We start from the raw sequence: 23,602 nt of genomic DNA on the forward strand, positions 1-23,602 counted from the left end.
CAGAATAAGTTTCATGTTGAAAATGAAAGGTTCACAGGAAGAGAAAGGAAAAAGGGGATACCTAGGAGGCTGAAAGGCATAAAACAATCCTCGAAGAACAAACAAGGAAGGGAAGATCAGGGCAACATGTCCTACAAAGAACTGTCTGTGTCCCCTAACGTTCGCCTACCCGCGGGGTTTAAAGTGCCAAAGTTTAACTTGTATGATGGGTGTGAAGATCCAGTAGCCTATTTGAGGGATTATTGCAGTAAAATGAGAAGTGTTGGCGAGCAGGATGATTTGTTGATGGCGTACTTCAGTGAGAGCCTGACTGGGGCAGCTTTGGAATGGCATAATCGTCAAGATGTTGGTAATTGGCCTACATTGGGTGACATGGCTCAAGATTTTGTTCGATACTTTCAATACAGATCGGGCGTTACCCCAGACCGCTCCTCCCTATCCAGAATGGAAAAGAAGCCGGAGGAAAGCTTTAGAGAATTTGGAATCATGTGCAGGGAGCAGGCTGCTCGAGTCAATACCCCGATTGGTGAAAAAGAAATGGTTGAGCTTTTCCTACAAGCCCAGGGGCCCACCTACTTCAGTCATTTGATCCCGGCATTGGGAAAACCTTTCAAAGATGTGTTAAAATTAGGGGAGCTAGTAGAAGAGGGAATCAAGTCAGGCAAAATCATGAGTTGTTCGAAAGACATTCAAAACATCCCAGTAAGCTTGGGTGGAAGAAAGAGAAACAGAAAAGATGATCCGATGGACTTTCTCGATCAACACTTCCAGCCTCGACATCGTCCCCGGGGATATCCTGACGCACCAGATGATCCTCTCCAACGCCACTTCTCTCCAAAGAACTCCCAAAATCGTACATCACTCTATCAGTACCCAGCTCCACAAAATGCCTATCCACCCCCACAAGCCTATCGAAAACCCCCTGGATCAGGTTTTCGGCCCAATCAAGCATTTAAGAATGAGAGGTTGCTGAAAAAAGAAAAGGCTTTCACCCCATTGGGAGTGTCATACGCCAGTTTGTTCCAAAAGTTGAAGCAATTGAACATGTTGAAGTCGATCCAGATAAAAATACCAAACCCTCTTCCAAAGAAGTTTGATTTTTCTCAAAGGTGCACATATTGCTTAGATGCCCCGGGGCATGACATTGAGAAGTGTTGGAATCTGAAGAAAGCAATTCAGAAGCTTATTGATGTAGGCGACATTGTCGTACAGAATCTATATGCAGCAGACACTAGCCAAAGTCCATCGCCTGTGAATAATGAGACGCATCTGGTGAGTATGATTTGTTTTGAAAAGGAATATGAAAATTCTTCTGAGATCCTCGAAGGCCCACGCGCTGCAACGTTTTCATTACTATCAGAGGTTGATCTTAAGAACGAGCCATCAAAGGGAACCCAAAAGCAATTTCTTAAGAACAATGTGATGGATGTTTGTGAAGATCCTAGTAATGTTGATGCGGAATTCAGTGGCTAAGATGCCGAGCTTAGCAATTGGAAAGACGCTCCTATCTTGGTTAGCCAGGGAGGTGTTTTGGTGGTTTATTTTATTGTCATTTCTATTGTCCGAGTTATTTCAGGGTTGTAATCCAGACATTATCTCGTGGCTCAAACTCTTCTATCCTTTTATTTTGCCTTGTTTGTTTAGTCATGGTAGCCCGTCTAGTGTTGTCTAGGTTGTTTCAAGGTTTGTGACCCCAATTTAGTTTGTTTGTTTTGTTCAAACCCTTTCACCATATGTCTAATGCAATTTTCTGTTTTCTGTAATTTCTAGTCATTTTCATTTAGTTCTCTTTTCTTTTATAGTTCTTTTCATGATTGACTCTAGTGACATGACATGCACGCATAATTCTCGGCCTGGTTTTAAAAGTTAGTTTAATCACAAAGCAATGAAACAATGTTGAAGATGTAGGGACATTTGAGGAAATAAGTAAAGGCATTTTGAGTTCACTTCAAGCCCGAATTGTGTGAAACTGGGGCACATAGAACATAAAAATACACCATTGCAATGCAGCGTGCTGCATCGGGTGAAGATAATGGCAAGTTTGCCCCAAAGTAGTAGGGGGCCGTTCGTGGTAATGAGAGTGAGAGTGTTGTCCAATGGTGCTTTGTATGTAACAAATGTAGAAGGCGAATGTGTGGATATGGTTATCAAGTCTGGCGCAATAAAAAGATGTTACGAATGTTTTCTTTGGTTTGTTTAATTGAGTTGTTTGTACTTGGCATGTTTTGAAGATTGGAATGACAAAATCATTTTGTTCTGCTATCTAAACACCTTATCCTTTGGTACCTCTTTGAGCCTTGTTTATTTTCTTTCATACCCCTCTTTCGGGATCAGTAGAAAAGATCAGAAACACAAGCGTGAAAGATAAGTAAAGGAAAAGGAGAAAAGAATAGAACGAAAAGGGAGAGAAGAAAAATGAAAATTCAACAAAAAAAAAGAAGAGAAAAGAAGAAAAAGAAAAAAAAGAGGAAAAAGAAGAAAGAAAAAAACAACAAAACAACAAAAAGAGAAAAAGGAAGAAAGAAAAGAAAAATCACAACAACAGAGCAATTCCTATGTCATGAACTATGTTCGACCTGATTCTTTTTAAGGATACGTAGGCAGCCTCACGGTTCGGTCTCATCATAAGAAAATCCAAAAGTCCCCAAGCAAGAAACTTGGCAGAAGTTGTGGTAGTTGTAAGAAATCTGATTCCGAAAGTTGTAATTTTGAACGCAATTGAGTTGTTTTGAGCCTTTTGATACCCTTTCTTCCTAACTCCATCCAAAAGCCCACATTACGGTCCAAAGAAAGACCTTCCGACCAGTCTTCGAGACATGCCAAGTCGAGCAAGCAGAGGTGATTCATATGAAGGGCAACACTCTGGTTCAAGCAAAAAAAAAGGAGAGAATCTTATTGATGAAAACCCCCACGGGTACCGCAAGACGATGAAAGCTGAGAGAAATAAAAAGTGAGAGAGTCTTATTGGTGATAACCTTCACGGGCACCTTGAGGCGACTGTAAGATGAGAGAAAAGAACAAAACGAGAGAGGCTTGATGGAGAAAACTCTCTGGGCACTACAAGCCGAATAAGGATTATGAATCAGATTGGATAATCGGAGCATTGAAGCCCAGTTTCATGGTTTAAGGGTACAACAAGAGTTGAACATCAGATTTGCTTCACAGAATAGGCCACAAGTGCATGTCATGGCCATTAGAGTTGGTATCCACGTCTGATAGGTTTCTACTTTGTAGTTTTCTTGTTAGGAATAATCTCTTCCTTTTGTCCTATACTCTATGCCTTTTGTCTAGGTTACTCCCTCTCTTTGAGTCTGTTTGGTCAAAACAAGTGAGAAATGACTTCAAAATTTGTAACCAGCTTTCCAATTGCACAAAATGGGGTCTGGCTAGCATATCAAACTATCACAAGTCAGGAAAATCAACAAGAGCACTGAGCTGGTAAAAATCAACATACTTTGGGATCCTTGTGAAACACAAAGGTTTGGTACATATCAAGTCATGGACAATGCAACAGGTGGATGGTATTAGGTGAAAAGATCAAAGGTATCTTCTGTGGTAAGATTGACAAAAATGGTTAACCAGTGACAAACGAGGTTTTCCAAGTAGAAATCAAAACTAACATGGCAAGTGAAGGAGCAATAGACCTCAAGGCCAAGGCCATTGGTTTAATTCAAGAAAGAACAACATATTCACTGAGTGGGTGGAAATTGTCGTACTTTGAGATTCATGTGAAAACACAAGGGTTTGGTAAATGTCGGTTTATGAGCAATGCAATAGATAGAGGGTATTGGGTCTGAACGGAGAAGAGGTATTTTCTGTGATATGGGTGACAGAGAAATTGGTTAGTCAATAAGCAAGCAACGTCTTTCAAGGTGAAATCAAAGTTATAATGGCAAGTAAAGGAGCAATCGTCGCAAAGTCAAGGCCACAGACCAACCACCATATTTAAACTCACAAGTTTTCTTTGTCTGAAATAGGGATAGAAGCTGTGTTCATATCAAAGCTGGGAAGCTTGAAATTTTCAGGTGTAATGCCCCAATTCTGCTTACGCAAAGGCTATTGAGAAGATCACACATAACCCGTAGGAGATGCACTTCCTAGTCTGGGTTTTCAAGTTATATTTTGTTGTAGGAGACGCACTTCCTAAACTGAGATTTTACCCTTTAGGAGACGCACTTCCTAGTTTGGATCATATGAGTTTGAGTCACTGATGGTTTTACCCCTAGGAGACGCACTTCCTAGTCTAAGTCTTCCAAATTACATTTTGTTTTAGGAGACGCACTTCCTAAATTGATAGTTCATCCGTAGGAGACGCACTTTCTAGTTTGAGTCATTGATGTTTCACCCATAGGAGATGCACTTCCTAGTCTGGGTAGTTCAGGTTATATTTTTGTTTTAGGAGACACACTTCCTAAATTGAGATTTCACCCCTAGGAGACGCACTTCCTAGTCTGGGTAGTTCAGGTTATATTTTTGTTTAGGAGACGCACTTCCGAAATTGAGATTTCACCCTTAGGAGACGCACTTCCTAGTCTGGGTAGTTCAAGTTATATTTTTGTTTTAGGAGACACACTTCTTAAATTGAGATTTTCTCCTAGGAGACGCACTTCCTAGTCTGGTTCATTTAAGTTCATTCGTGGGAGACACACTTCTAGTTTGAGTCATTGAAGTTTCACCCCTAGGAGATGCACTTCCTAGTCTAGGTTTTTCAGGTTATATTTTTGTTTTAGGTGACGCACTTCCTACATTGAACTTTCCCCTAGGAGCCGCAATTCCTGGTTCCACGCACTAAAGTTATACCCTTAAGAGACGCACTTCCTAGTCTGGGATTTTTTAGGATACTCTTTTAGGAGACACACTTCCTAGTTTGGATCGTATGAGTTTTAGTCACTGAAGTTCTCACCTCTAGGAGTTGCACTTCCTAGTCTCGGTCATTTAAATTTATTCCTAGGAGACACACTTCCTAGTTTAAGTCATTAATGTTCCACCCCTAGAAGACGCACTTCCTAGTCTTGGTATTTCAAGTTATATTTTGATTTACAATATTGCTAACAACTCACAAATCTTCCTAGTGCAAACTGGGGGAAGAAAATTTTCTTTGTTTTGTCTATTTTGCTGTAATCAGGCACCCACCTGGAGAACAAGGGGAGACAACTCAAGTTTCTAGGGAAAGCAGTTTCGAAGGAAGGCAGTTCAAGTTTCAGGGGAAATGGTTCAAAGTGAAAGGGAAAATAGTGTCAAGTAACAAGAGAAGACGGTTCGAGTTCAACAGTCAGGCGTCCACCTGAAGAAAAGGAAAAGGCATTTCAAAGAATACCATTCAAGTCAGCCACAAAGGAACTTATGAGGAAGATACAAGTCAACAAGGCAACATCAGTCACAAGATCAAGTTTGGAAATAAACCATTGTAAAGCATAGATTATAGCTTAGTCTTGCTTCTTCATTTTTGTCATGGTGTGACAAAGAGGTCAGTAGGCAGTATCAGCAGTAGCAACAGTAGTAACAGTAAAACCGCAGCTTCATGGTAGTCCCAACTACCAAACTTCCTAAACTACATTGACCTGATTCCTTTATAGCCAAAGATATGTAGGAAAACTTTGAAGCAGAGGTTCGGTCAAATCTTTCAAAAAATGCTTCCCACGGAGTGTTCAAACAGGCAAAAATCGCTCGTATCCACTCACTTTATCTTTGCACGAAAACTATTCGTGTTTTCGGACAAAGAGGGGCAATTGTGAGCACGTGATTTTTGCCTCATACGAATTACTCCAAAATAATTCCCAAAATTAGGTTTTGGCCTTGATTATTTGTTATTTTTAGGAATTATTGCGTGATTTTTCTGATTGTTTGCATATATTTGTGGGCATGTTTAATTTTATTAATGCATTAAAAATACAAAAATATAGCATTGGCATTTAAGATTTGATTTTACATTTTTTGGAATTAATTAATAATTAGGATATCAGAAAACTTTGAAATGGTATCTCGTTTAATCACTTAGGCAGAATAATTGGGATTAATTCAATAATTTGGTTGAATGTGTATAATAATCCACTGATTAGTATAATTTTATGTAAGTGGTTACTAATTGAGAAGCTCCTAATAGTGGTAGGGTAGTATTTGCATTATCCAATTAACTAAAAGCACTAATTAAGTGGACAATTAAGTGGATGATTAAAGAAATAAAAAGTTGAATTGGTAGTGGAAAATGCACTAATTGAATGCCCATTTAAGGGAGCTGAAAATCAGATTCAAGGGGGCATAGAGAGCGGTATACACTCGATATACACTCTGGATAAACTGGATATACAGGGGCAGAATTCATTTTGGAGAGAGTAAAAAAGATAGAACCAAATTTTCTGAAATATTGAGAGCGGAAGAACACCAGAGAGAGTTCAAAGCTAGAAAGAGAAAACAAAGAGAGATTTCCGGACTATTTTTCTTCTCCATTTTTACTGGTTTTCTCCGTGTTGCTGGGATTTCTGGATTGAGGTGTTGAAGCTACTGTGTTGGGCTTTCTGCTGCTGTATTTTGCTGTTTGATGTTGCTGATTGCTTACCCCATTTTTCTATTCTACATACCAGGTACATGTCCTGAAACTCGATGTATGAAAATATCCAGTTGAAAATGAATGTAGTGGAGGCCTATTGTTGTTTAGTTGAGTATTCGTTGTAATAATTCCATGCTGGACTAACAGAATAGTTTCTATTAGTTTAGTTAATTTCCGATTTTCCTAGATCTGTATAAATGGTATTTTCAAGCTATGATTAATTAGGCTGTAGACTGTTAAAGTAGTGTGATACTTCTTCTGATCATGGGAGCTTTATATTTAGTAGTGATGATGTGAGTTAATCTATAATTCTGAGTTTGAGGGGTTGTGTGTGGGTTCGAAATCAGAAAGTTAAAAGTAGATATGAGATATGTAATTCGTAAGGTTAATTTAGGCAATCCATTTTCGTCCAGCATCCTTAATTCTCGAGTTTCAATTATCATATGTGGTCACGTAAGTGATTAATCAAAGTTCATGAGTCAGCATTTTAATAAAAATGAGTCATAGTAGGGAATTTGAAATTTGAACTAGTATGCACCATGTTTGAAATTGTGATCATAGGCAGTTTACGTGGGTCATGAAATCTGAAATCAGTTGCTTTCCAACTCATGTTTAATGTTGCATCGAATTTATTTTACTGGCTAGTTAATTTTAGTAGTAGATTCATCAAATTTGTTTTCTTAATTAAATTGAAATTCCATTTAGTGTAAAAGACAAGGCTTAACAGGCTAGTCTCTAAACGTTTGGGCCTCAGGATAATTGATGCACGGCACAAGCCAGTTTTGGCCCCTTTCTCATTTAGGCCTGGGCCAAGGTCTGTTTGGTCGATTTTATGGTGTATATCTGGTTTTAAATTCCCTCTGTTGGGCTCACATCGGAGCCCAATGGTCGGATGTTGGTGCAAAAATATTACTTAGTTTGCATCAGTCCAGTAACAAATTAATTTGGGCCTTTCTTTTATTTTAGAGACAAATTAAGTAGAAAACTATAGATTGCTCTAGGTTTGCATTTTAAAATAATAAAATGGGATGAGCCTCGCTAAACAAAACACATAAATTGCGAGGCCCTCGATAATTGTATATATTAAAATACTTAGATTTCGGGACGGGCCGTTTAGCGAATTTCACAGCCTTCCCCAAAATAATAATGCGTTAGTCTCTTTAGGCGCATATTTTAATAACATTACCTCCCTAATCTCGGGTGCGCATTTATGTGACCCAAATCCAAATCCCAACGATGTTAAAGTATGTCCAAAAACTACGGGTGCATTTATGTGACGTGGTTCAAGACTTGTTTTAATGACGTTGCAATTTTCTTTAAAAATGAATAAAAGCGGTTAAGGTTAAAATTTGCACATAGGTTCATAATTGTTAAAATCAGATAATTTAAGACAAATATAACAGTTGAGTGACCGTACTAGAACCACGGAACTCGGGAATGCCTAACACCTTCTCCAGGGTTAACAGAATTCCTTACTCAGATTTCTGGTTCGCGGACTGTAATACAGAGTCAATCTTTTCCTCGATTCGGGATTTAACCGGTGACTTGGGACACCATAAATCGCCCAAGTGGTGACTCTAAATCTTTAATAATAAATCCCGTTTCGATTGTCTTTTAATTGGAAAAACTCCCTTATGCCCTTGCGGGTGTAGGTGAAAAGGAGGTGTGACAGCTCTGGCGACTCCGCTGGGGATCTAACCCAGAATCTCTCGTTCAGGGTTCAAGAATTCGAGCTTAGAATAATTGTTATATTTGGCTTTATTTATTATCTGATTTTTACATGTTTGTGCCTAATGTGCTAAATGTTGCTTTTTATCGCTTTGATATTATCTGAATTGTATATATAAACTGCTATGAAACCCTTCTTCTTTCTGAGTCTTCTGAATTTATGGTGCACACATGCGCGTGACCCAATTTTATGTTAGAAGTCATACCAAGTAGAACGAGGTTGGGTCAAATAACTAGGCCGGGTAGACTTTCGTGCTCTCGGTATGTTGCCCCCGCCTCGGCTCGAGCTGTCTGCTCGGGTAAGCCAGGTCTAGAACAAATGTACCCAGGTTTTTAAACCTAGAATAACATAGCCTCATGTCGGATCCCTAGTAGGAACGCTTGTTTGCATCACGTGCATCTGACTTTGGGGACTCAACACAGGGGTTAGGTCTGTCTAGGACAGGTGTACCCCAAAAAATAAAAGAACATCCTGATGCATCCTAATGTGCTACATGTTGCAATCTTCAACGGTAAAAGGGTCATTTGGCACACCAATGATAACTGAGGGTAAATAAAGAAGTGAGAAAAAAAAAGAAAAAAAAAACAATGAAAAAAAGAAAGAAGAAGAAAGAAAAAAAAAGAGAAGGGGAAGTGTGAAAATAAAGCAAGTAGGGTCTAGTTATGTTTTTTTTGTTACATTTTTAAGAAAAAGACAAAAAAAAAACATGAAAAATTGAAATTTTTTTGCATTTTTTCATCATTTTTCAAAAAACAAAAATCCAAAAGAGAGGAAAAGAAAATCCAAAAAGATTTTGCATGTTTCGTCATTTTTCAAGAAAAGCAAGAAAAATGTGATTTCTATGAATTAGTGGTTTTTTTTATTCTCGCCCGTATCCAATCTGCCCGAACTACGCATACCTGATTCTCGTCTTTCGGGGCGTGATACGTAGGCAACCCATATAGGGTCCGGTCTTCCTAATAAATCTTAGGTTCTTGTCTTTGCGGGGTCTTAGCCAAATTTTACACTTCTAGCTACCTTTTATCCAAATAAGCCATTTTGCAAAAATAGCCCCAATCATGTCTTGCATGTGTCTTAGGGTATGTTATTGTCTCACATAGTGTTGGTTTAGGTTTTCTTATACAGGTGTGGATTTATTTACCGAAGTTTGAGCATGACAGACACCCCGTGACCATCCGGTCAGGATTGCATTCTTTTTTTTTTTTGGTAATCCACTAGGCATTGCCTAGGGCTAGGTTTTATTATTAAAAATCAAAAGAGTACAAAATTTTGTCTGGAGGTCTTAAGCATAGAAAATAAGAAACCTGAAAATTACATTAGTCCTATTACCAACATTGAGTAGCAACCTCAACATTGATATCACAAATGTGTAGCTACTCTTATCCTAATTGTTGTTGTCGTCCATACCATGATCGAATGCCAGAATAAACTCTAATTCCAATGCCAATGAAACATTGAACTAATTTTTCTTGACCAGCTGCCTCTACTTTGTTTTCAATCTTATCTGCCATTTTTATGCATGTGCTTGATTTCCATTTCTGTGTTCCATCTTTGCATTTCCTGTTCTGATGATATGTTGTATTCTTGTTCCCTCTTGGTCTCTTCCTGTTTGAAAAATCCAGCCAAACTTGCCTTGTAAGTTGCCTTCTCCCTCTCAGTTTCAACATGCATTTTTGAGTTCCATTTCATGACTGTATCCTCTGCTGAAGCATGACCCCATTATGCTATTTGACCTCTGAGTTAACTGTGATGCTGCGTGTGATATACAGCTACGTTACCAGAAAATTGAGGCTCAATCCTGCTCAATGATTGAGTGAATATATATTGCTTAACTGAAATGTCACTACTTCCTATCGATGCTACTATGATCACACTCCCCCATGATTCACTTGTACTGGGCTGAGTACCAAGTACTAATACCACCAACTGTAAGCTCCTCATAAGGTCATGTATAACCAAAGTAGTATGACGGCCTACAAACCAACTCCTACTGTTAAATGTACCCAAGGCTGCCTACGTCTTTGTAGCTTGTGTTGTGTTTTCTTTCTGCTGTTGCATAGGGTAGATCCACGTTTTCTTCATCCAGTTGCACTTGTACAACTCAGCTATCCACAATGAATGTACATATGTGTCCCATGCCATCTGAAAGCTTCATTTCTTCATTGCTTGTTGTTCTCTTAATTGATGATGTACACTACTGATGTACCATGTTTGTCTTAACATCCTAAAGTTTGATTTCTGCATTTTAGCGTTTGATCCTTCTAGGTTGTATCCCATTTCAACCTCCAGTTGCATCAGCTCATAAGCCAGCTACTGCATATTTGCTGCCTACCTCCGCATCCCCAGCCTCATTAACAAAATCATGTTGCTACTAACTTTAGGCAGTACATTGCCCTTCAACCGAAAGCTAAAGCATCTGCACCAATGTTCCTGTAGTGTTGAATGCAAGCATTAATACCACCTCTCGAAATTCTACTAACTAGCAAAACATTAGCATACACATAGATCCTGCAAAACAAGAAAACAATGTTAGTAAAAAACTGCAGAACCATGCCCTCCTCTATACTGATTTGAGCATTGTATGTGATCATGATAGCTCCTGGTTCTTCCTTTTCTTCTCCCCTTATTGTCTTGCAACTTTTACCCTTAGATATGGACAATGCATTTTATCCTCATTCATAATTCTCCTACCATGTGAGTCTAGACCCCAAAAATCATAGCACTCCTCGTTTCCAATGTTAAGTGCATAATTTGCCAAATGGTCAGCTAGCTTGTTCCCTTCTCTGTAGATATGAGTCACTCTTACTACACTTCCTACCATTAATGCCCTGATTTCCTCCATAAATTCAATGATGCACCAAAGAGGTTTCCATATACCATCTATTATGTTTTTCATTAACATGGAATCTGTCTGCAGCCAAATCTGAGAATAGTTTAAATCCCTGCATACCCTCAATGCCTCCAAGATTGCTAGTGCTTCATCTTCATTATTTGATCCTTCTGAAATCTCTCTTCCCATTGCATATTTCACCTCACCTTCTTCATCCCTCAAACACACTCCTATTGTACATCTTCCAGGATTCCCTCTTGATGCCCCATCTATATTAACTTTTATCCACCCTTCCATAGGAAATTCCCATATAACCTTTTTACACTGCAGTTTTGGAGTGTAGTTCTCCATCACAGTCAAAAGATCTATCCACCTATGTGGCACCTTCAGACCAGGTTTTCTAGTTTGAACTAACAATTGGAGAGTTGTTGACACTTGATAAATGACTCTGTTAACTGAGACAGCTTCACCATATTTTATGTTATTCCTCCTCTTCCATAATTCCTATATTATACATGAAGGTAATGCCTGCATAATTGGCTTCAGCCTAGAAACAACAGGTGCAGTCTAGCATTTTATAATGGCTTGGTGCAAAGTACGATCCTGTATAGCAATTCCTGCCCTTGGTAAAAAATACCTCCACACAGTTTCAGCAGCCTTCGATGTAAAGAAAAGGTGTACTAGTGTTTCTTCTTTAGGATCAGCACAACACCAACACCTAGATGGCATGAAATATACCAATCTTCTCATAAAGTCATCGAGGGGTAGTTTAGCTTTCCATACTTTCCACATAAAAAAGATCTTAATGGAAGCCCTTTCACCCAGATCATCTGATATGCAGCCTTAGGTTTGTCCCTTCTTCTCAAATATTCCCAAGCTGTCTTCACAGAGAATTGCCCTATAGTTTCTAGCATCCAAAATGGACTGTCTAGAGTATTTTCCTGTACTGGTGGCTTGATTTTCTTAATAATATGCATTGCCAGCTCTTCTGGTAAAATCTGCATTAGCCTGTCATTATTCCATGCCCCATTAGCAACCAAATCATTCACATTATGTATATCCTCATCTATACCAAAATCTGGAGGTACTAGAAAATAGAGTGCTCCTAGTCCTGTCCAGTTATCATACCAAAATATTGAGGAACCCATTCTCAACTTCCAAGTGATCTGATGCTCTATTAAATCCCTACACTCCAACATTTTTCTCCATACATGTGAGCCTTCCCTCCATGGGACAATAACAACATTCAGCTTCTTACAATACTTCTGACTCATGAAAGCACTCCATAAACTAGGCTTGGTTCTAAAATTCCACCAAAGCTTGCAGAACAAAGCTTTGGATACATCATGGAGGTATCTAAATCCTATTCCTCCTTCTTCCCATTGCATGCACAGAGTATTCCATGAGGCCCAATGCCTACTTTTACCACCCACAACACTGCTCCAAAAAAACTGAGCAAAAATCTTATGTAGCCTATTTATTACATAGCTAGGAGGATTAACAGCTGCGAGGAGATGGACTGGCATACTCTGCAGAACACTAGAGATAAGTACAGCCCTACCTCCAATAGAAAGCAATTTCCCCTTCCATGTCTGTAACTTATTTAACATCTTTGTGATCATAGGTTGATAGTAGTCCAATTTTCTCCTTGCATAAAAAATAGGGCACCCAAGATATGTAAAAGGGAAATCCTATCTCCCTATGCCTGTTATTCTCTCAACTTTTCTAACTATCTCCAAATCTGTCAAATGATGCATGTAAACAACTGATTTGCTCTTGTTAATTAATTGTCCAGATGCAGCTTCATACAAGTACAAGATCTCCATCACAAACCTTAAGGATGTAGCATCAGAAGAGCAAAATATTATGGTATCATCTGCATACGCCAAATGGTTAATTTTTGGACTCCATTTAGGCATACCATACCCATAGAAATATAGATTTAAATGCAGTGAGTTGAGGCCCCTTGACAGAGCTTCTGTAGCTAGGATAAATAAAGTTGGAGATAAGGGATCTCCCTGCTTTAACCCTCTTGATGATTTGAAAAAACCATGGGACTGGCCATTTACCAGTATAGAATACCAATTATTGCCAACCAAATCAAACACCATTCCAATGAATTTTTCAGAAAAACCTAGCTTCCTTAGCATCTTGGTAAGGAACAACCATGAAAGCCTATCATAGGCCTTGGTCATATCTAATTTTATCACAACATTGGGGCCTGCTTTAGTTCTAAGCCTTATGTCTATAGTGATCTCCTGTGTGAGCAGGACATTTTCAACTATGCTTCTTCCCTTCACAAATCCTGCTTTCTCCTCAGAAATCAAATTAGGAAGTAGCTCCACCACTCGATCATGAATCACCCTCGAGAATATCTTATTGATGAAGTTACTTAGGCTGATAGGCCTCAAATCAGAAAAAGTACTGACCTCTTTTATCTTTGGCAGTAGCACCAAATTAGTGTGTGTAACATATTTAGGGAGTTTCTGCCCATTATAGAATGCCAACACCATTGCAAACACATCTTCTTCTATAATGTCCCAACAGCTGTGGAAAAAAACACCAATGAAACCATCTGGACCCCCAGCTGAATCTGCATTTAAACCAAAGACAGCCTCTTTTACTTCCTCTCTTGTGGGGTTGTCTGTTAACATTGCATTCTGCTCTGTATCAATCAGACTAGGTACATGTTCCAAAATGTGAAAAATGGAAGGTACTACAGTCTCAGAAAATTGATCCTTATAGAATTTTATGGCCTCTTCTGCAATTTGTTCCTCTTCTTCAATCCAGTTATCCATACTATCTTTGATCCTTTTCAGTTGAAGTCTTTTCCTTCTGCCTCTTACCTGTGCATGGAAGAACTTTGTATTTCTATCTCCATCTTTGAACCAAGCCATACCTGCTTTTTGTTTCCAAAACTCTACCTCCAATGCTAGATACCTTATCGTTTCAGCTTGCACCTTCTGGAGCCTCAGTCTATTCATCTGTGTAGGGGCAACTTCAAATTGTCTTTCATGAACTAATACAACCTCCTCAAGGCTTGCAATCTTTTGAAAAATATCTCCAAAAGTTGCTTTACTCCAAGTAGATAACACCTTCTTCATTTTCTTCAGTTTGTGATTGAACAACACAAAAGGATTTGCACTGAAGTCTGCTGTCCAGTTTTCCTTCACCACTGATTTAAATGTTTTATGTTTGGTCCAGAAGTTAAGGAACCTGAATGGTTTCTTAATAATGGTTGTTTCGCTGTTACACTTTATTAACAAGGGGCAATGATCTGAACCAATTTTAGACAGGTGTATAAACTCCAATCCAGGAAAAGTTTGCTGCAGTTCCAGGTTACCACAACACCTATCTAATCTTTTGAAAATACAATCTTCTTCTGACCTTCCATTCCACCATGTGTAGATGCTTCCTTTAAAGCCCAGATCTGGAAGATTACAAGTGTTGATACAGTGCCTGAAATCATCTACCTCATTCAGAGACACCGGCAGCCCACCAAATTTCTCCTCCTCATCCCATATGACGTTGAAATCACCTCCCACGAGCCATAGAGTTGCCATATCTAAAGCATTGCATACAGAGAATCCCAAAGCTCTATTCTTTATAAATGATCACATTTTGCATAGACCAATGTGAGAATCACTTCCACATGAGTTTCAGTATGAAATAATTTGAGTGTCAACTACTGCACCGTATTATACAAAATAGTCACATCAAACACTTCATCAATGAAGGCCCATATTTTGTTTGAGACATTTACAACAGCCTGAGCCACACCTATTCTGCTTCTGTACCTTTCCATCTTACTCGATTGCTGCATTGACTCTATAATCCCTATGAAATCAAAATGATGTTGCCTATGCATTGTGATTAGCCTTTCAAAAGCTTGCATAGTATTCACTGATCTAACATTCCAAATGAGAGCATCCATTAAAGATTTTGATTTTTAGATAACCCTCTCCTAGTTTTTACACCTCCTGTTGCGACAATAGGTTGTTCCTTGTTGTTTCTTTTTTTTTCTTTAGCTGCTGACTTCCCCTGTTCTATATGTCTTGGAGACAACTTCCCTTGCTTAGCTATGTTCATAAAATTCTGAGTAGTAGACTCTTCATCCATATCTCTTCTTGCCAAATATTCCTGATCCTGACTTTCCTTTACCCCTGTATCAACCACAAAATCTGCAACCTTGGGATTTGGGACTAACAGTTGAGCTTCCTGATTGGACTTTGTCTGTATCTGTACTGTCTGCAATGGAACAGTACTTTCACCATTGTCCTACTCCTTGAGTATTAGCTTTTCCTTCTCAGTTTCCTTCTCCTTTTCCTTACCAATACTGCCATATGGATCTTGCATTGTTCCCCCTGGATCAATCATATTTACATCAATCTCCCCTTCAGCTGCAGCTGCAGCATTGTCTGTACTGGTAATCTGCATAGCACTGATATTTCCTTGATCCCTGTTAATAATAGCTACTCCTGAACTCTGTCCATCATTGAGATTTTTCCTATCTTTTGTTGTATCATTTACAATCTGATCTTCCTCGTCTACTTCATTGTCCCCTTTTTCCTCATCACTTTGCATTAGGTCTGGAATTTGAGCATCCTCAAATACTTCTTCAGTCTGATCAGCCCACAGTTTACCACCTATCCCTTTGACCTGTTCATTAGCCTTAAATTTTGCAAATTCAGTATCCTCCACAAACTCCTTCTCATTATTATTTGCTAACTGCTCTTCCAGTCTAGTATCCTGTGTAGTGATTTCTTGACATAAAGTGTTCATTGCAGCTGCAGTGCCAGTGAAAGTCCTTTGGACCCAAGCTGCTGTAGATTCTTTAACTTCCCCTGACCTTCCATTAGTAGAACCAGTACCTGCTGAGTCTTTATTGGATTCTAGAGCCGCATGATTCAATTTTGCAGGTGAGTGACCAAAGTTTTGGTTTTGCTGTTGTATTTTTCCTTGTTTCCCTTTAGCATGGCTTTTGGAACTTGATTGTATTGCACCCTTACCAGGAGAAACCTTAGCTAAATGGCTATCTTCCTACAGCTTATCCCTGATTGCAATCTACTTATTTAGACATGTCTGTTGCTCCACAACCACAGTCTGCTGTTCCTTATTTGACATCACCTTACCATCATCTGTTATATCTTCATCATTTCCTAGTAATGCAAATTTGTTACCTACTGTCACCTGCTGCCTTTCCCCTTGATTAACTGGAAAAATTTCTTTTCCAGTTATTGGTTGAACATCAGTCTGATTGTTTGCCTTCCTATTACGATTGTCTTTTACCTATTTCCATTGCTCCTTGCCCTTCCCAGGTACATTACCTACCACTTTGCCACTTGACAATATCATTAGAGGACCCTGCTTGTTCAAATTTGCAGAAACATGACCCTTGTCTTCAATACTAGCCTTATGGTCACCAGTTCTATTCTCCATAAGTTCTGGATGAAACCTCCAACACTCAAACATGTCATGCCCTTGAAGCTTGCACTCTTTACAATATTTAGGGAGATAATCATATTGTATCGTCACCCACTCAGTTCGAATAGTTCCAGCATTTTCATCAACAATATCCATTCGTACCTTTTTGGGTGTTCATCTAATAAATCAATTACCACTTTCACTCGAGCACAACTAGGCCTAGTCTTGTTCACTGTGGCTTGGTCAAGGTGCATAGGCTCACTTACTGCAGAAGCTAACGAGAACAAACATTCCTTAACGAAATATGTTGGCAACAGATTTGGGAATGAGATCCAAGCCATAACTCTTGGGGTCTCTTCTTCCACCTTAAATTTAGCATCATATAACAATGTTCTCAGCTGGAAATCCTTCCCATGCTTATTCCTGATGTAATGAACACTTTTTGATGTTAAATTAAAATAATCCTGCCATAATGTGCATCTAATCAACACATGCCTATCTCGCAGGTAACCAATACGGCAGTCACCCTTAATTCCATATTGAATAGGGAGAATACGCCGCAGTTCAGTAAGCTCAGGCCACCCATAAGAGAATTTGCATACCACGTCATACTTTAAACCTTCAAAGATGTTCATACGTTCTATTTCTGATTCCGTGAAGCACACCGTTGGTTGTCCTTGAAATACCTTGGCTCGTCGAAGGGCAATAGGTTCAACAGTAGAATTTTGCATGCCACTGTTCATCGCTGGCTTCAGAGCTTTGGCATAATCCATCGATTTTTGATTGTTTTCAGGGGTCGTTGAGGATTGGGTTATGTTGGGGAGTGGATGGGGTGGCAGCCCTGCCACCGGAGGTGGAGAGCCACCGGCCGGAGTGGCCATGAGAGCACTCGCGTGTTTTGTCAGGATTGCATTCAGGAGTTGCTTAAGGAGATTTTTATATTTTTTATTTTTATTTTATTTTTATGTTTTTTATGTCGTCATTTACTTTCTAGTTTTGTACAGTAATGTCAAGTATTTTGTTATTGTATTTTCCGCTTTATATGCGAAAATGTGCTGTAACCCAAAAATCCAAAAAAAGATGTTGCATTTTTTTATATTTCCGTTATAAATTTTCTTTAGAATACTAATTCTAGAAATGAAAAAAAAAAGAAAATTTTTGAGGTTGTTTTTCCTTTAGACAATTAATATCTAGAACTTAAAATGAATTATTTTTATGTTTCCTTTAGTATATTAGGACCAAAATTCATAAAAAGAGAGAGAAAATTTTATTTTAGTGCTTCTTTAAAAGCTTTCTTTAAGGTGTTAATTCCAAAATCCAAAAAGATTTTTCTTTTGAGGTGTTTCTTTGGGAAATTAGTGAAAAATGAAAAAAAAATTCCTTTTATTTTCATTAGAACTTTAGGATGTTGTACATAGAAAAAATATATTTTTATCTTTTGTTTATTATTAGAGTTTCCTGTTTAGGTAATCAAAAACTGAAATCCAGAAATATCTTTTATCTTTTCTCGCTGTGTAATCCTTCTTCAGGGATTTCAAATGCAAGTTCAACATATTTTTCTATGGTTTAATATCTAGATTTCCTTCCTAAAAAAACAAAAAAAAAATGTCTCCTCTAGGGTTTGTTCCTTAATAATTCCCGCAGAGTATTTGTTTCAAAAGAAGAAAAATTCAAAAAAAAGGGTTTTGCTTCTTTATTTCCTTGTTCTCATCAGAGTAGTCACTAAAGTAAAAAGAAAATGAAAAAGAGAATGTCAGTTTGTTTCCTTTATTCCTGATCTTCCAGACGCAAAGATCTGATTCATGCGGGGTCATGATACGTAGGCAACCTACACAAGGTTCGATCGAATCACTTTTTTTAACTGTTAAAAGAAAGGAAAAAGGGAAACGAAAAAAGAAAAAAAAAGGTGAAGTCATGGGATGTGAGAAATGAGAAGGAAGAAAAAGAGCGATAATCAGAAAGAAAAAGGGAAGGAAAATGAGCGAGCTAAGAAGTGTTAGAAAAACAAAGAAAAGAGAGGCTGAAATGAATGAATTGGGATGATGCCAACTGACCTTTGTACCCTCGAAGTCATATTAGAACCGATAAATGTGGCTAGGTACATTGCACATGAAGTGAGATTATCTTATGTTAAATGCCCTAACGCTAACGTGATGGTTTCCTTTTGTTATATTCATAGCAGAAGGGTGGTTGGTTTGTGGTTTTTAAAGTGGTAACTCTTTTCCACAACACAAAGTCAAAAGGCAATGGCAGACAACAATAGAACTGAGTTGGTTGATACCGGCGACCAAAAGCAGTTGGTTCAACAGGATAAGGGGTTGGTTTAAGAGGTGAGGATGTTAAGACAACACATGACAGACATGTACCAGGCCTGGATGACTGGGAGGGCACCACCCCCGCCACCAACTAGCTTCCTAAATGCTACCCTTACCCAAACACCGGTCACAGTGCCAGATGATCCCCCATACTCTCCAGATTCACCCGCTTACCATGGCTTTCCCAACCACCCTAGTAGCTCCGTCACTCATCTTCCAATTACCTTTCCTAAAAATTGCCCTCCTGTCTTTTCCACCATCCCCAACAATGAGCACCCACTCAAAGCTCACGATGCCCGATATTACCCCTCAGAGGTTGCCCACAAAGTTCCCAACTCATACAAACAGAGCCCTCAGAATAAGTTGGATGTTGAAAATGAAAGGTTCACAGGAAGAGAAAGGAAAGAGGGGATACCCAGGAGGTTGAAAGGCATAAAACAATCCTCGAAGAACAAACAAGGAAGGGAAGATCAAGGCAGCATGTCCTACAAAGAACTTTCTGTGTCCCTTGACGTTTGCCTACCCGCGGGGTTTAAAGTGCCAAAGTTTAACTTGTATGATGGGTGTGAAGATCCAGTAGCCCATTTGATGGATTATTGCAGTAAAATGAGAAGTGTTGGCGAGCAGGATGATTTGTTGACGGTGTACTTCAGTGAGAGCCTGACTGGGGCAGCTTTGGAATGGCATAATCGTCAAGATGTTGGTAATTGGCCTACATTGGGTGACATGGCTCAAGATTTTGTTCGATACTTTCAATACAGATCGGGCGTTACCCAAGACCGCTCCTCCCTATCCACAATGGAAAAGAAGCCGGAGGAAAGCTTTAGAGAATTTGGAATCATGTGGAAGGAGCATGCTGTTCAAGTCAATACCCCGATTGGTGAAAAAGAAATGGTTGAGCTTTTTCTACAAGACCAGGGGCCCACCTACTTCAGTCATTTGATCTCAGCCTTGGGAAAGACTTTCAAAGATGTGTTAAAAATAGGGGAGCTAGTAGAAGAGGTAATCAAGTCAGGCAAAATCATGAGTTGTTCGAAAGACATTCAAAACATCCCAGTAACCTTGGGTGGAAGAATGAGAAACAGAAAAGATGATTTGATGGGCTTTCTCGATCAACACTTCCAGCCTCGAAATCGTCCCCGGGGATATCCTAACGCACCAGATGATCCTCTCCAATGCCACTTCTCTCCACGGAACTCCCAAAATCGTACATCACTCTCTCAGTACCCACCTCCACAAAATGCCTATCCACCCCCACGAGCCTATCGAAAACCCCCTGGATCAGGTTTTCGGCCCAATCAAGCATTTAAGAAGGAGAGGTTTCTAAAAAAAGAAAAGGCTTTCACCCCATTAGGAGTGTCATACGCCAGTTTGTTCCAAAAGTTGAAGCAATTGGACATGTTGAAGCCGATCCAGATAAAAATGCCAAACCCTCTTCCAAAGAAGTTTGATTTTTCTCAAAGGTGCACATATTGCTCAGATGCCCCGGGGCATGACATAGAGAAGTGTTGGAATATGAAGAAAGCAATTCAGAATCTTTTTGTTGTAGGCGACATTGTCGTACAGAATCTAGATGCAGCAAACACTAGCCAAAGTCCATCGCTTGTGCATAATGAGACGCATCTGGTGAGTATGATTTCTTTTGAAAAGGAATATGAAAATTCTTCTGAGATCCTCCAAGGCCCACGCGCTGCAATGTTTTCAGTACTATCAGAGGTTGATCTTAAGAACGAGCCAGCAAAGGGAACCCAAAAGCAATTTGTTAAGAAAAATGTGATGGAAGTTTGTGAAGATCCTAGTAATGTTGATGCGGAATTCAGTGGCTAAGATGCCGAGCTTGGCAATTGGAAAGACGCTCCTATCTTGGTTAGCCAGGGAGGAGTTTTGGTGGTTTATTTTGTTGTCATTTCTGTTGTCCGAGTTATTTCAGGGTTGTAATCTAGATATTGTCTCGTGGCTCAAACTCTTCTATCCTTTTATTTTGCCTAGTTTGTTTAGTCATGGTAGCCCGTCTAGTGTTGTGTAGGTTTGTTCTAGGTTTGTGACCCCAATTTAGTTTGTTTGTTTTGTTCAAACCCTTTCACCATCTGTTTAATGCAATTTTCTGTTTTCTGTAATTTCTAGTCATTTTCATTTAGTTCCCTTTTCTTTTATAGTTCTTTTCCTGATTGACTCTAGTGACATGACATGCATGCATAATTCCCGGCCTGGTTATAAAAGTTAGTTTAATCACGAAGCAATGAAACAATGTTGAAGATGTAGGGACATTTGAGGAAAATAAGTAAAGGCATTTTGAGATCACTTCAAGCCCGAATTGTGTGAAACTGGGGCACATAGAACATAAAAATACACTATTGAAATGCAGCGTGCTACATGGGGTGAAGATAACGGCAAGTTTGCCCCAAATTAGTAGGGGGCCGTTCGTGGTAATGAGAGTGAGAGTGTTGTCCAATGGTGCTTTGTATGTAACAAATGTAGAAAGCGAATGTGTGGATATGGTTATCAAGTCTGACGCAATCAAAAGATATTACGAATGTTTTCTTTGGTTTGTTTAATTGAGTTGTTTGTACTTGGCATGTTTTGAAGATTGGAATGACGAAAGCATTTTGTTCTGCTATCTAAACACCTTATCCTTTGTTACTCCTTTGAGCCTTGTTTATTTTCTTTCATACCCCTCTTTCGGGATCAATAGCAAAGATCAGAAACACAAGCGTGAAAGATAAGTAAAGGAAAAGGAGAAAAGAATATAACGAAAAGGGAGAGAAGAAAAATGAAAATTGAACAAAAAAAAGAAGAAAAAAGAAGAAAAAGAAAAAAAAGAGGAAAAAGAAGAAAGAAAAAAACAACAAAACAACAAAAAGAGAAAAAGGAAGAAAGAAAAGAAAGGAAAAGAAAAGAAAAATCACAACAACAGAGCAATTCCTAAGTCATGAACTACGTTCGACCTGATTCCTTTTAAGGATACGTAGGCAGCCTCACGGTTCGGTCTCATCAAAAGAAAATCTAAAAGTCCCCAAGCAAGAAACTGGGGCAGAAGTTGTGGTAGTTGTAAGAAATCTGATTCCGAAAGTTTTAATTTTGAACCCAATTGAGTCGTTTTGAGCCTTTTGATACCCTTTCTTCCTAACTCCATCCAAAAGCCCACATTACGGTCCAAAGAAAGACCTTCTGACTAGTCTTCGAGACATGCCAAGTCGAGCAAGAAGAGGTGATTCATATGAAGGGCAACACTCTGGTTCAAGCAAAAAAAAGCAGAGAATCTTATTGATGAAAACCCCCACGGGTACCGCAAGGCAATGAAAGCTGAGAGAAATAAAAAGTGAGAGAGTCTTATTGGTGAAAACCTTTACGGGCACCTTGAGGCGACTGTAAGATGAGAGAAAAGAACAAAACGAGAGAGGCTTGATGGTGAAAACCCTCCGGGCACTACAAGCCAAATAAAGATTGTGAATCAGATTGGATAATCGGAGCATTGAAGCCCAGTTTCATGGTTTAAGGGTACAACAAGAGTTGAACATCAGATTTGCTTCACAGAATAGGCCACAAGTGCATGTCATGGCCATTAGAGTTGGTATCCACGTCTGATAGGTTTCTACTTTGTAGTTTTCTTGTTAGGAATAATCTCTTCCTTTTGTCCTATACTCTATGCCTTTTGTCTAGGTTACTCCCTCTCTTTGAGTCTGTTTGGTCAAAACAAGTGAGAAATGACTTCAAAATTTGCCACCAACTTTCCAATTGCACAAAATGGGGTCTGGCTAGCACATCAAAGTGTCACAAGTCAGGAAAAACAACAAGAGCACTGAGCTGGTAACAATCAACATACTTTGGGATCCTTGTAAAACACAAATGTTTGGTACATATCAAGTCATGGATAATGCAACGGGTGGATGGTATTAGGTGAAAAGATCAAAGGTATCTTCTGTGGTAAGATTGACAAAAATGGTTAACCAGTGACAAACGAGGTTTTCCAAGTAGAAATCAAAACTAGCATGGCAAGTGAAGGAGCAATAGACCTCAAGGCCAAGGCCAGTGGTTTAATTCAAGAAAGAACAGCATACGCACTGAGTGGGTGGCAATTGTCGTACTTTGAGATTCATGTGAAAACACAAGGGTTTGGTAAATGTCGGTTTATGATCCCCCATACTCTCCAGATTCACCCGCTTACCATGGCTTTCCCAACCACTCTAGTAGCTCTGTCACTCATCTTCCAATTACCTTTCCTAAAAATTGCCCTCCTGTCTTTTCCACCATCCCCAACAATGAGCACCCACTCAAAGTTCACGATGCCCGATATTACCCCTCAGAGGTTGCCCACAAAGTTCCCAACTCATACAAACAGAGCCCTCAGAATAAGTTGCATGTTGAAAATGAAAGGTTCACACGAAGAGAAATGAAAAAGGGGATACCCAGGAGGCTGAAAGGCATAAAACAATCCTCGAAGAACAAACAAGGAAGGGAAGATCAGGGCAGCATGTCCCACAAAGAACTGTCTGTGTCCCCTAACGTTCGCCTACCCGTGGGGTTTAAAGTGCCAAAGTTTAACTTGTATGATGGGTGTGAAGATCCAGTAGCCCATTTGAGGGATTATTGCAGTAAAATGAGAAGTGATGGCGAGCAGGATGATTTGTTGATGGCGTACTTCAGTGAGAGCATGACTAGGGCAGCTTTGGAATGGCATAATCGTCAAGATGTTAGTAATTGGCCTACATTGGGTGACATGGCTCAAGATTTTGTTCGATACTTTAAATACAGATCGG

Source organism: Nicotiana tabacum, chromosome 8 (genome assembly GCF_000715075.1).
Source record: "Nicotiana tabacum cultivar K326 chromosome 8, ASM71507v2, whole genome shotgun sequence".
NCBI classification, from domain to species: Eukaryota; Viridiplantae; Streptophyta; class Magnoliopsida; order Solanales; family Solanaceae; genus Nicotiana; species Nicotiana tabacum.